General features: G+C 32.6%; 1 pseudogene; it reads right to left on the bottom strand.

The window, feature by feature from the left end:
• Positions 1-736: 736 nt before the first annotated feature.
• LOC109176321 lies at positions 737-7,157 on the bottom strand (annotated as a pseudogene).
• Between the last annotated feature and the right edge of the window lie 1,689 nt (positions 7,158-8,846).

Here is an 8,846-nt window from a genome sequence, read left to right as displayed (position 1 = left end):
ACTCTTACAATGCACTTGCATGCACCATATATTTTCTTACCTTCTTTAATTATAATAATATATGTAGATATTATGTAAGAATATGTAAAAATAAATTATTAATCATACCATAATTATTAATATACTTTTAAATATATAATATGAATTCTACAACTATAAACTTTGTGAATTTTTTAAAAATTTATAAAATTTTATTTTTAAAAAAATTATAACTATGATTTTAACATTGAATACTAATGTTGGGCATTAGTTTTACGCATCGCGCATTGAAAAAATTAGTATTCTCTTATATATATGAAGTATCTATTAATTGAATTATTATATTAAATGATTGTAATGGTTAAGTGAATTTAATGTTAAATAGTAATTTTGAAGTTGTGGGTTCAAATATATGCTCATGCCAATAAAATTTTTTTTTTCTCTTAACATTATCAAAAAAATAAAAATCCAAGTTAGGGGAGCCCTTTCAACATTGGGCCCTGGGCGGGTTCCCATGTTGCCCGCCCCTCTGGGCCGGCCCTGTATGTTATATATATTTGTTTACAAAGTATTTTATAGAAATATAATAAATATTAATATTTTGTTCAATAGTTACACATGATAACCTACGACACACATTTCACAACACATAAAACATGTAGGGAAAAATTATCACTATCAAATATCAACATGTGCTTGTAAGATAAGGAGTTCATATTGTTAGAATATTTTATTCTAATCTTATTGTGTTCAAATACCATTTTGCCAGGGACAAGAGAACTGTCCCTCACTCGACATTACCACTAATTTAAGGGAATCTAAAGTGGCCAAAACAGCTAGCACGCTTTTGCCAAAGAATGGAACTACAATCCACAAGAAAAAGAGGAGAAATGTGGAGTAATTGTCGAGCTACCTATACGCTATAGCGCAGCGTTTTGTATATGTCTTCTCTCATACAAACCAATCACTTGGTCAGAAACAGCCCACACAATGGCCTGTCCAGGCAGGATCCTCATAAGCCGGGGAAGTAACCCTTCCACAAAGCACGTATACCTTCTTCGGTACGGTGTATATAGTTGAGATGGCATGAAACAGTCCTCTGTACTTCAAATCACCCCCTGATCGGCTTTGAGCCATCAGCCCGTTTTCACAACGTCGAAAGGTCCAGTGCATATAGGACCAGCTGTCCCTGCAAGGAAACCCGAAATCATAGACTGCCATGGCTGAAGGACATTCCCATTATCAAATGCATTCTTGGCTGTGAACATTGCCGCCTGGTTCGTCCCATTTCGCATAACTGTTGGGGCAGCCCCTGCCCACAGACCACGAATCCCGTTTCACGAACAATCATTCGGGCACAGTGTATACTGTATAGGCCCCTTGTACTTCAGGAGCTCAGGGCTTAAACCTCTCTGCTGTTGTAGTCGGATTTTCACCACCTACATCAACATAACTAGCTGAGCTATCGACCTTAGACACAATAGAGATGTGACTTAGGGCCGCAATGATCAGAACCAAAAGACCAGCAAATCAAACTACATCTGAAATGAAAGACTAAATACGCATGTCTACATGCAACTTGAGAGACCCGAGATAGAAGCAAGAGATTCAAATAAAAAGCTTAATTTGCAGCTACGATGATAAAAGAAGGTTCTTTAGTAATGAAAACCTTGCAATCAATAATAGATAAGTGAATTTCCCTCTTCAATCATATAGTTAGTCAAAGAATGCTGAATTTTCACATTACACTGAAATTTAAAAGATTTCAAATATTTTGATAATCCAAATATGAGTTATATCGTGGATGATACCCTAGAGCATATCTATACTTTGTGGACAAATTGGAGGTCACTTTTGAATATAAAATTTCTGAGACCTTGCATCAAGTAAGACCGAGGGTTTAAAAAGTGTTCCACCTGGAGTAATGTTGAAGATTGGAAGTGGTTTGTCACTAACAAATTTATGACAGAAAAGTTTCAAGTATGTTGATCTGATATGGTAATGACGGTTTTTATATATTATAAAAAAATATTTTTTATTTAAATAATCACTTACATTTGAAAGTTATGCAGAAAATCAGTTAGCAAAACACTAAGAATAGGTCAACATCAGATATGGAATGCCTATCGCACAGGGAGTAACCCACATAGAGAAATCATATTGAAAATGTACCAAAAAAAAAACAGTTCTGCTAGTTATATATGAATTTTTTTTTCTTTTTTACCTAGAATGACATTTGTTTTTCTCAACTTATTGGGAGGTAAAGATTCACAACCGCCTGACTTGGGAGTAATTTTCTTAAAGACTAGAAGCAAAATTGAAAAATTAAATGGGACAAAAGAAGAAGAAAAATATGTAAGCTAAGTGTCATTATTTAGCCTTTCTGCATTAATCTTTTTATCTTGATATACTTCTGCATTAATCTTGTTTACTTGTAAACTTTTTATAGAATGAAATTGTGAAGATTATTAGGTCTAACCATCACTTTCAAACCTTGAAATTGTTGAAAAACATTTTGGACAACAACGTCATGGTCATGTATATGGTTATGGGGGTGGAGTGAAGCGAAAAACTTAAATGACACAAAATCTATTTACATCAAAGAGCTAGAGGCTAAACTCCATGAGAAGGGATGAAGAAAACCGTGACCTTAAGAAGCGCATGCATATATTTGAAAGTAGGTCGATCCGAATAGAGAATGGAGATCCACCATTAGTTACAACTACAACTACTAGTGATGACATCCAATAGGTACATAAAGTTAATGGAGAGAAACCTTTAATGTTGTTTATTATATAAGGAAATAACTAACTGATATTATTTTTTGAGTTCCTTATACAAAATGACTAAATTTTTATTATTGCAGGGTGCTTAGAACTCAAGATATGAACATTAAATAGCGAAATTTCACTGAAATTTTGCCACAAATTCAAACCCTAGCTTAAATCCAAAATTGTTTAGCATAAACACACACATTGATACAATCAGATCACTTTTGGATGAATTTGACAGCTTATTACATTACAATAGAAAAGCTAACCTTAAAAGCTAAACCTCAGTTCTTCACGGCGGCGGCAGTTGAACCGACGACGATAGAGGATGGAGGCGGCGATGGCGGCAAAGGGTTGGACACGGCGACGGCGTCGAAGCTTGGACGTGGCGGCGGTAGATAATACCTATAGTTTCATTTTATATACACTATAGTTTTATTACAACACAACTACAGTATTGTTTTGATATAACTACAGGTTCGTTGGATAATATACACTCAAATATGTGAAATTATTATTCAGTTTCATTTTGTATACACTGTAGTTTCTTTTCAACACTACTATAGTTTCCGTTTCAATTCAATTGCAGTTTCACTTGATAATATAAAAACAATATGTGAGACAGTTTCAATTTAGATACACTGTAGTTTCATTTGTAAATTAACACACCAAAAATACGCGCTCCGTTAAGCTGTAACGGCTGCCATTTCTTTACTTAAAGAAACGCGCCGTTTTTGGATCATGGTCTACAAAGCTTTGTGGACCGTGGTCCATGATATAATTGCTAAAAACCAGGCTACCCACAAGTATATATTGATAAGTACAATTTATATATTTAATTTAGATAGATTATTATAATAAATTAGTTTTATTTATTTAATATTATATTTATTTTAAAATTTATTTTATATTTTGTATTAATATAATAGTTATTTGAATAATTTAAGCTTAAATGTCATTTTTGGGCCATGGGGAATACATTTGTTAATTAATAAGAGTTGGGCAAGGTGGAATTAAAGTAGGTTAATTCATTTTTTTTTTTTTTTTTTTTTTTTTTTTTTTTTTTTTGCATTTGGCCCAACTTACATGTTTTATTTGTTTTTTTTTTTAATTTTATTTCAGCAGCCCAAACTACACATGCATGATGCAACCGTGTGCACCATGCATGGTGCACACGGTTGTACAAAACGACGTCGTTTTGACGTCCGACTTTAAAAAAAAAAATCAATAAAGAATTGCATAACTACGCATCCATAACTTCATAACTATAAATCCAGAATTGCATAACTACACATCCATAACTTCATAACTATAAATTCTGAATTGCATAACTACACATCCATAACTTCATAACTATACATTCAAAATTGCATGCATAACTACACATCCATAAGTTCATAACTATACATTCAAAATTGCATAACTACACATCCATAACTTCATAACTATACATTTTGAAATTATAACTTCATAACTATACATTCAGAATTGCATGCATAATTAGACATCCATAACTTCATAACTACAAATCCAGAATTGCATAACTACACATCCATAATTTCATAACTATAAATATAGAATATGAAATTATAAAATTATGAACATATGTTTACGTAACTAAAGGCAATCGAAAAATGATTTTTTTTTATTTAAGTAAAACAATGCCGTTTTTGCATCCGTATGCAATATGGTGCACACAGATGGACAACATAAATTGCCCCGTTTAATATATTTGTCCTTTCTTTATCTTTTTTCCTTATAAGCTTTTTACGTACGTAGACACCAGCGAAACTTCTCCGAGCGTCTTCTGTGAACGCAGCGACGCATCGGCAATGGGAACTCCGTTCGCGGTTTGCTGCGATGAATGACTCCATGGGCGAACGACTTCTGCGTTGCTTCGAACTGCTAGTCTGCTACCACAAACGGACGAAATCAACTGGAGCTTATTTTCTTTGGTGCGTAGGATTTAGAAAATAATATTTATTTATTTTCTAGGTTTTATGTGGTTGAAGAAATTGATTCAATTTGAGGATGTTAGGGAAATTAGGATTATTTTTAGCTGATTAGGGTGCTGAAATTAGTATAAATAGGCCTAAATTATTCAATAGAGGACAGTCAGTACATTTTATTATGATGTTGTTAAGTTTATTTTCCAACTCAATAATAATTGAAGTTTTAGTTATTTTAGAATTGTGAGATCTAATTTGATTTTCTTTTATGCTACACTATTTATATGCCTTCTATTATCTTGATATTACTGCTTTGATTAATTGTACAAAAAGGATCTGTTGTTCAATTTTCAATTCAGTAAATTGCCATTTCGAATTCTTAAATCTGTAATTGTTTAAGTGTTCTAAACCTTAGTCGTAAAATAACATAGTTGATTAAAAGAGATTTTCAATCTTATGTTATGGAGATGTATAGTCTGGTTTAAATGGACTGAGCTTGCGAGTCTGTTGGCTAGAATTGGTAGTCTTTCTAATTCTTAATGCTGATAGTTAATTAAATCCTAAGGGCTTATTTAGGGTTGTTAATTATCTAGAGAAGTAATTGAAGAGCCTGTTTTGATTACCGATAAAGTAAGGAGAGATATGTGTTAGATCGAGCTTGTTAATAACAATAACCAATTTGGTGTAGGATAAAATAATTTACACTTGGCTAAAGTGTCATCTAAACACCATAAACCATATTTGATTATTCATCCCGCACCATGAACTTTCATATCGTATATATCAAGCCACAAATCAAGAAAAAAAAATCACCTAGAACTTTTAGCAGGTTATCATATCTTCCTGCTGACATGGCCTGATGTGGCATTTCTCTTTACCTTATGTTGTCCATGTAAGCATTTACATATTTAAAAAAAAATTATTATATTAAAAAAACTATAATTTCTTCTCTTTATTTTCATAATTTATACTTTTTCAAATTTTCAATTCCAATGTTTCAATTTTCTTTTGTTTTTTCGAGAATTTATTTTTGGCTAATTTTTTGTTTAGTATTTTTCTAGTTTTCCTAATTTATAGAAATGCTAATTTTTTTTGTTTAGTATTTTCCCACATAAAATATATCCATCATCACTTTGAACAATAGTTATGTTGTGCAACCGAATGCACCATGCATGGTGCATACGATGCAAAACGACGTCGTTTTAACTAAAAACGCGCGTCCCACTTAAAAAATTCAGGTTCGATTCTCAATAGCATTATTGTGGATGTATAGTTATGAATTTCTGGATATATAGTTATGAATTTCTGGATATTAGTTCATTCATTGCGGATATTTAGTTTCAATGATTGTGGATATTTAGTTCATTCATTGTAGATATTTACTTCATTCATTCACTGTGAATATATAGTAATGAATTTATGGATATATAGTTATGAATTTCTGGATATATAGTTATGAATTTATGGATTTTTAGTTCATTCATTATGGATATTTAGTTCAATCATTGTGGATATTTAGTTCATTCATTGTGGATATTTTAGTTCATTCATTGTGGATTTTTACTTCATTCATTCACTGTGGATATATAGTTATGAATTATGGATATAGTTATGAATTTATTGATATATTAAAAATGCTATTGGCGGGAATCGAACCTGATTTCTTTTTTTAAGTGGGACGCGCGTTTTTTTAACCAAAACGACGTCATTTTTACATCCGTATGCACCATGCATGGTGTATACGATGCACAACATAATTTGCGAGGGCCCTTTGAATATATATTGCTTATTCATCCACATAAAACCATTTAGATGTCAACAACTAAACCAAGTGAAATGAAAAAAAAAAATGAAATGAAGTTACTAATATAAACTGTAAAATATATATATTGCGAAGAACAAAACAAAATAAACTCCCAATTCATAATCTACTAGCTAGTTAAAAACAAAATCATACATATATAGTAGCTATAAACACAGCAGCTAGTTAACAAAAAACAAAAACAAAAATAAAAATAAAGAGAAAAAAAAAGTGACTTCATCAATCTTCATTTGGCTTCATGGTCCCATTGAGCTTGACTCTGCGCAAGCTACAGAAAAGAAGAAAGCATTGTCAATAATCATAAACTGCTAAGAGCCATCTACATGAGTTATTTAAATCCGCATTATGTTCAATTAAATTTACCTGACATTCTAACAAAGCTTTCCTGAAACAAGTCTGTCCCTCTTTCACTTCCTCTCCCTCCTCCTCTCACTCTCTCCTCTCACAGCAGTCGATGTCTTCCTCTTCCTCCAACAGCAGAAGAACCATCACTCTTCCTCTAACAGTAGAAGAACAAGCAGATTCTGCTTGTTGGGTTGACAATGTAGGACAAAATCGTTTGTTATGTCCATTTCCTTGCATAATTGACATGTCATAATTCTTCCTTTTTAGACAACTTTCTAACTCTTCAATCATTTTTACTTGTTTTTTTTTTCATTTTCTTCAGCTTTTTTTTTTTTTTTCTTTGGCCTACCAGTCATCTTTTGGAACATGAGCAAGTATTTCATCACCTTCAGTCCTTGGCCAAAAGATTTCCCCATTCAATGACTAGTAAAATTTAATTAGAAGAAAACATTATATTCCAGTTTTGTATTAATTAATTAATAAACTAATGGTCTAATAGCTAATTTCATATATGAATGCTGAACTGTAAACACGTATTCTTTTCCACTTTTCTAACACTTTGTCCCTATCTTTTCAAATCAAAGAAGCTTAGTAGGACCTATTGTATCAAAAGCATACACATTTGTATTCACAGCAACTGTACATCAACATTATATTATTCACAGCTTTGCGCATAATATATGTGATGTGCATAAATTTTTCTCTTTTCTGTGAATAATATATATATATATATATATATATATATATATATATATATATATATATATATATAATGCAAAGAAAAGAAAAAAAAATGTACGCATCATATATATTATGCGCAGCAACAGTACAATATATATAATTCACAGAAAAGAGAAAAATTTACACATTATATATATATTATGTGCAGCAATAGTACACACACACACACACGCACACACACACACACACACACACACACACATATACATATATATATATTATTCACACAAAGATATAGAAATATATATAAACAGAAAAGTATAGAAACATACATGTTAACCCAGCTAGCGCGCTTCGTCACTTTCAACCTGCCGTCACCTTCAGCCTTCCGTCGCTTCAGCCTAGAAACATACCCACTAAATCAACTTAACATGGACTTTCCACGCCTGGGTCATCCTCGTTTGAATGCTACGTCTTTGGTTGAGCGTGGTTTCATATACGATTTGGGGGGAAACTGGCGCCATGTCAGCAGGAAGACAGGGAAACCTACTAAAAGTTCTAGATGAATTTTTCTTTTTGGTTTGTGGCTTGATATATGTTAGGAACATATGTATTAGGATTTTGATGATACCAATGTAACTTAGATTGTAGACCCCTAACTTTTTGTCATATCTGTTGCTACCTTCGTTCTAGACGAAAGGTACCATAACTCACTGTGTAATTCGTGTTAAGGTAGTTAAACACACGAAACCGAGTTATGATCTTTTAGTTAGGTTTCTTTGAACGAAAAAGAAGAGCGGATGATTGAAGCAAAGCTACATCTTGGACAGACCACGAATGGATAGATGATCCTTTACAGCCGTGAACAGAAACCGAAAGTAATCTATCGTCCAGAGACATTATTCTAACGACCAGACTGCCAAGACAATCCATCTTCTCTCAACTCAAGAAGAATGTTGTGTCTCAGCTGATGGATCATCCTAGGAATATGTTATCCTAAGAATGAAGAGCACACTAATCAAGGTGCATTAAATGTCATTGTACCTCTTTTCAGAGAGCTAGAAGACAAAACTTGCAGAAGTTCTTGCCTCCAACGACTATATGGTACAACTGCATTTAATGAAGCATTAAATGCACCAGGCTCTCCGGTTATTACCCACTGGTTCATAGGTTTGAAATATCATCTCCTCCAACGGATGGATATTTTCTCCTATAAATACCCATCTTCTCCATGATAGAAGTTGCTGGTTTTTGTCTCAACTGATCATACATATTCAAAAGCTCCTTATACAAGTTCAC

The sequence above is a fragment of the Ipomoea nil genome, unplaced genomic scaffold (genome assembly GCF_001879475.1).
Source record: "Ipomoea nil cultivar Tokyo-kokei standard unplaced genomic scaffold, Asagao_1.1 scaffold0699, whole genome shotgun sequence".
In the NCBI taxonomy this organism is placed as follows: Eukaryota; Viridiplantae; Streptophyta; class Magnoliopsida; order Solanales; family Convolvulaceae; genus Ipomoea; species Ipomoea nil.
This window is presented reverse-complemented; position numbering and strand designations above follow the sequence as displayed.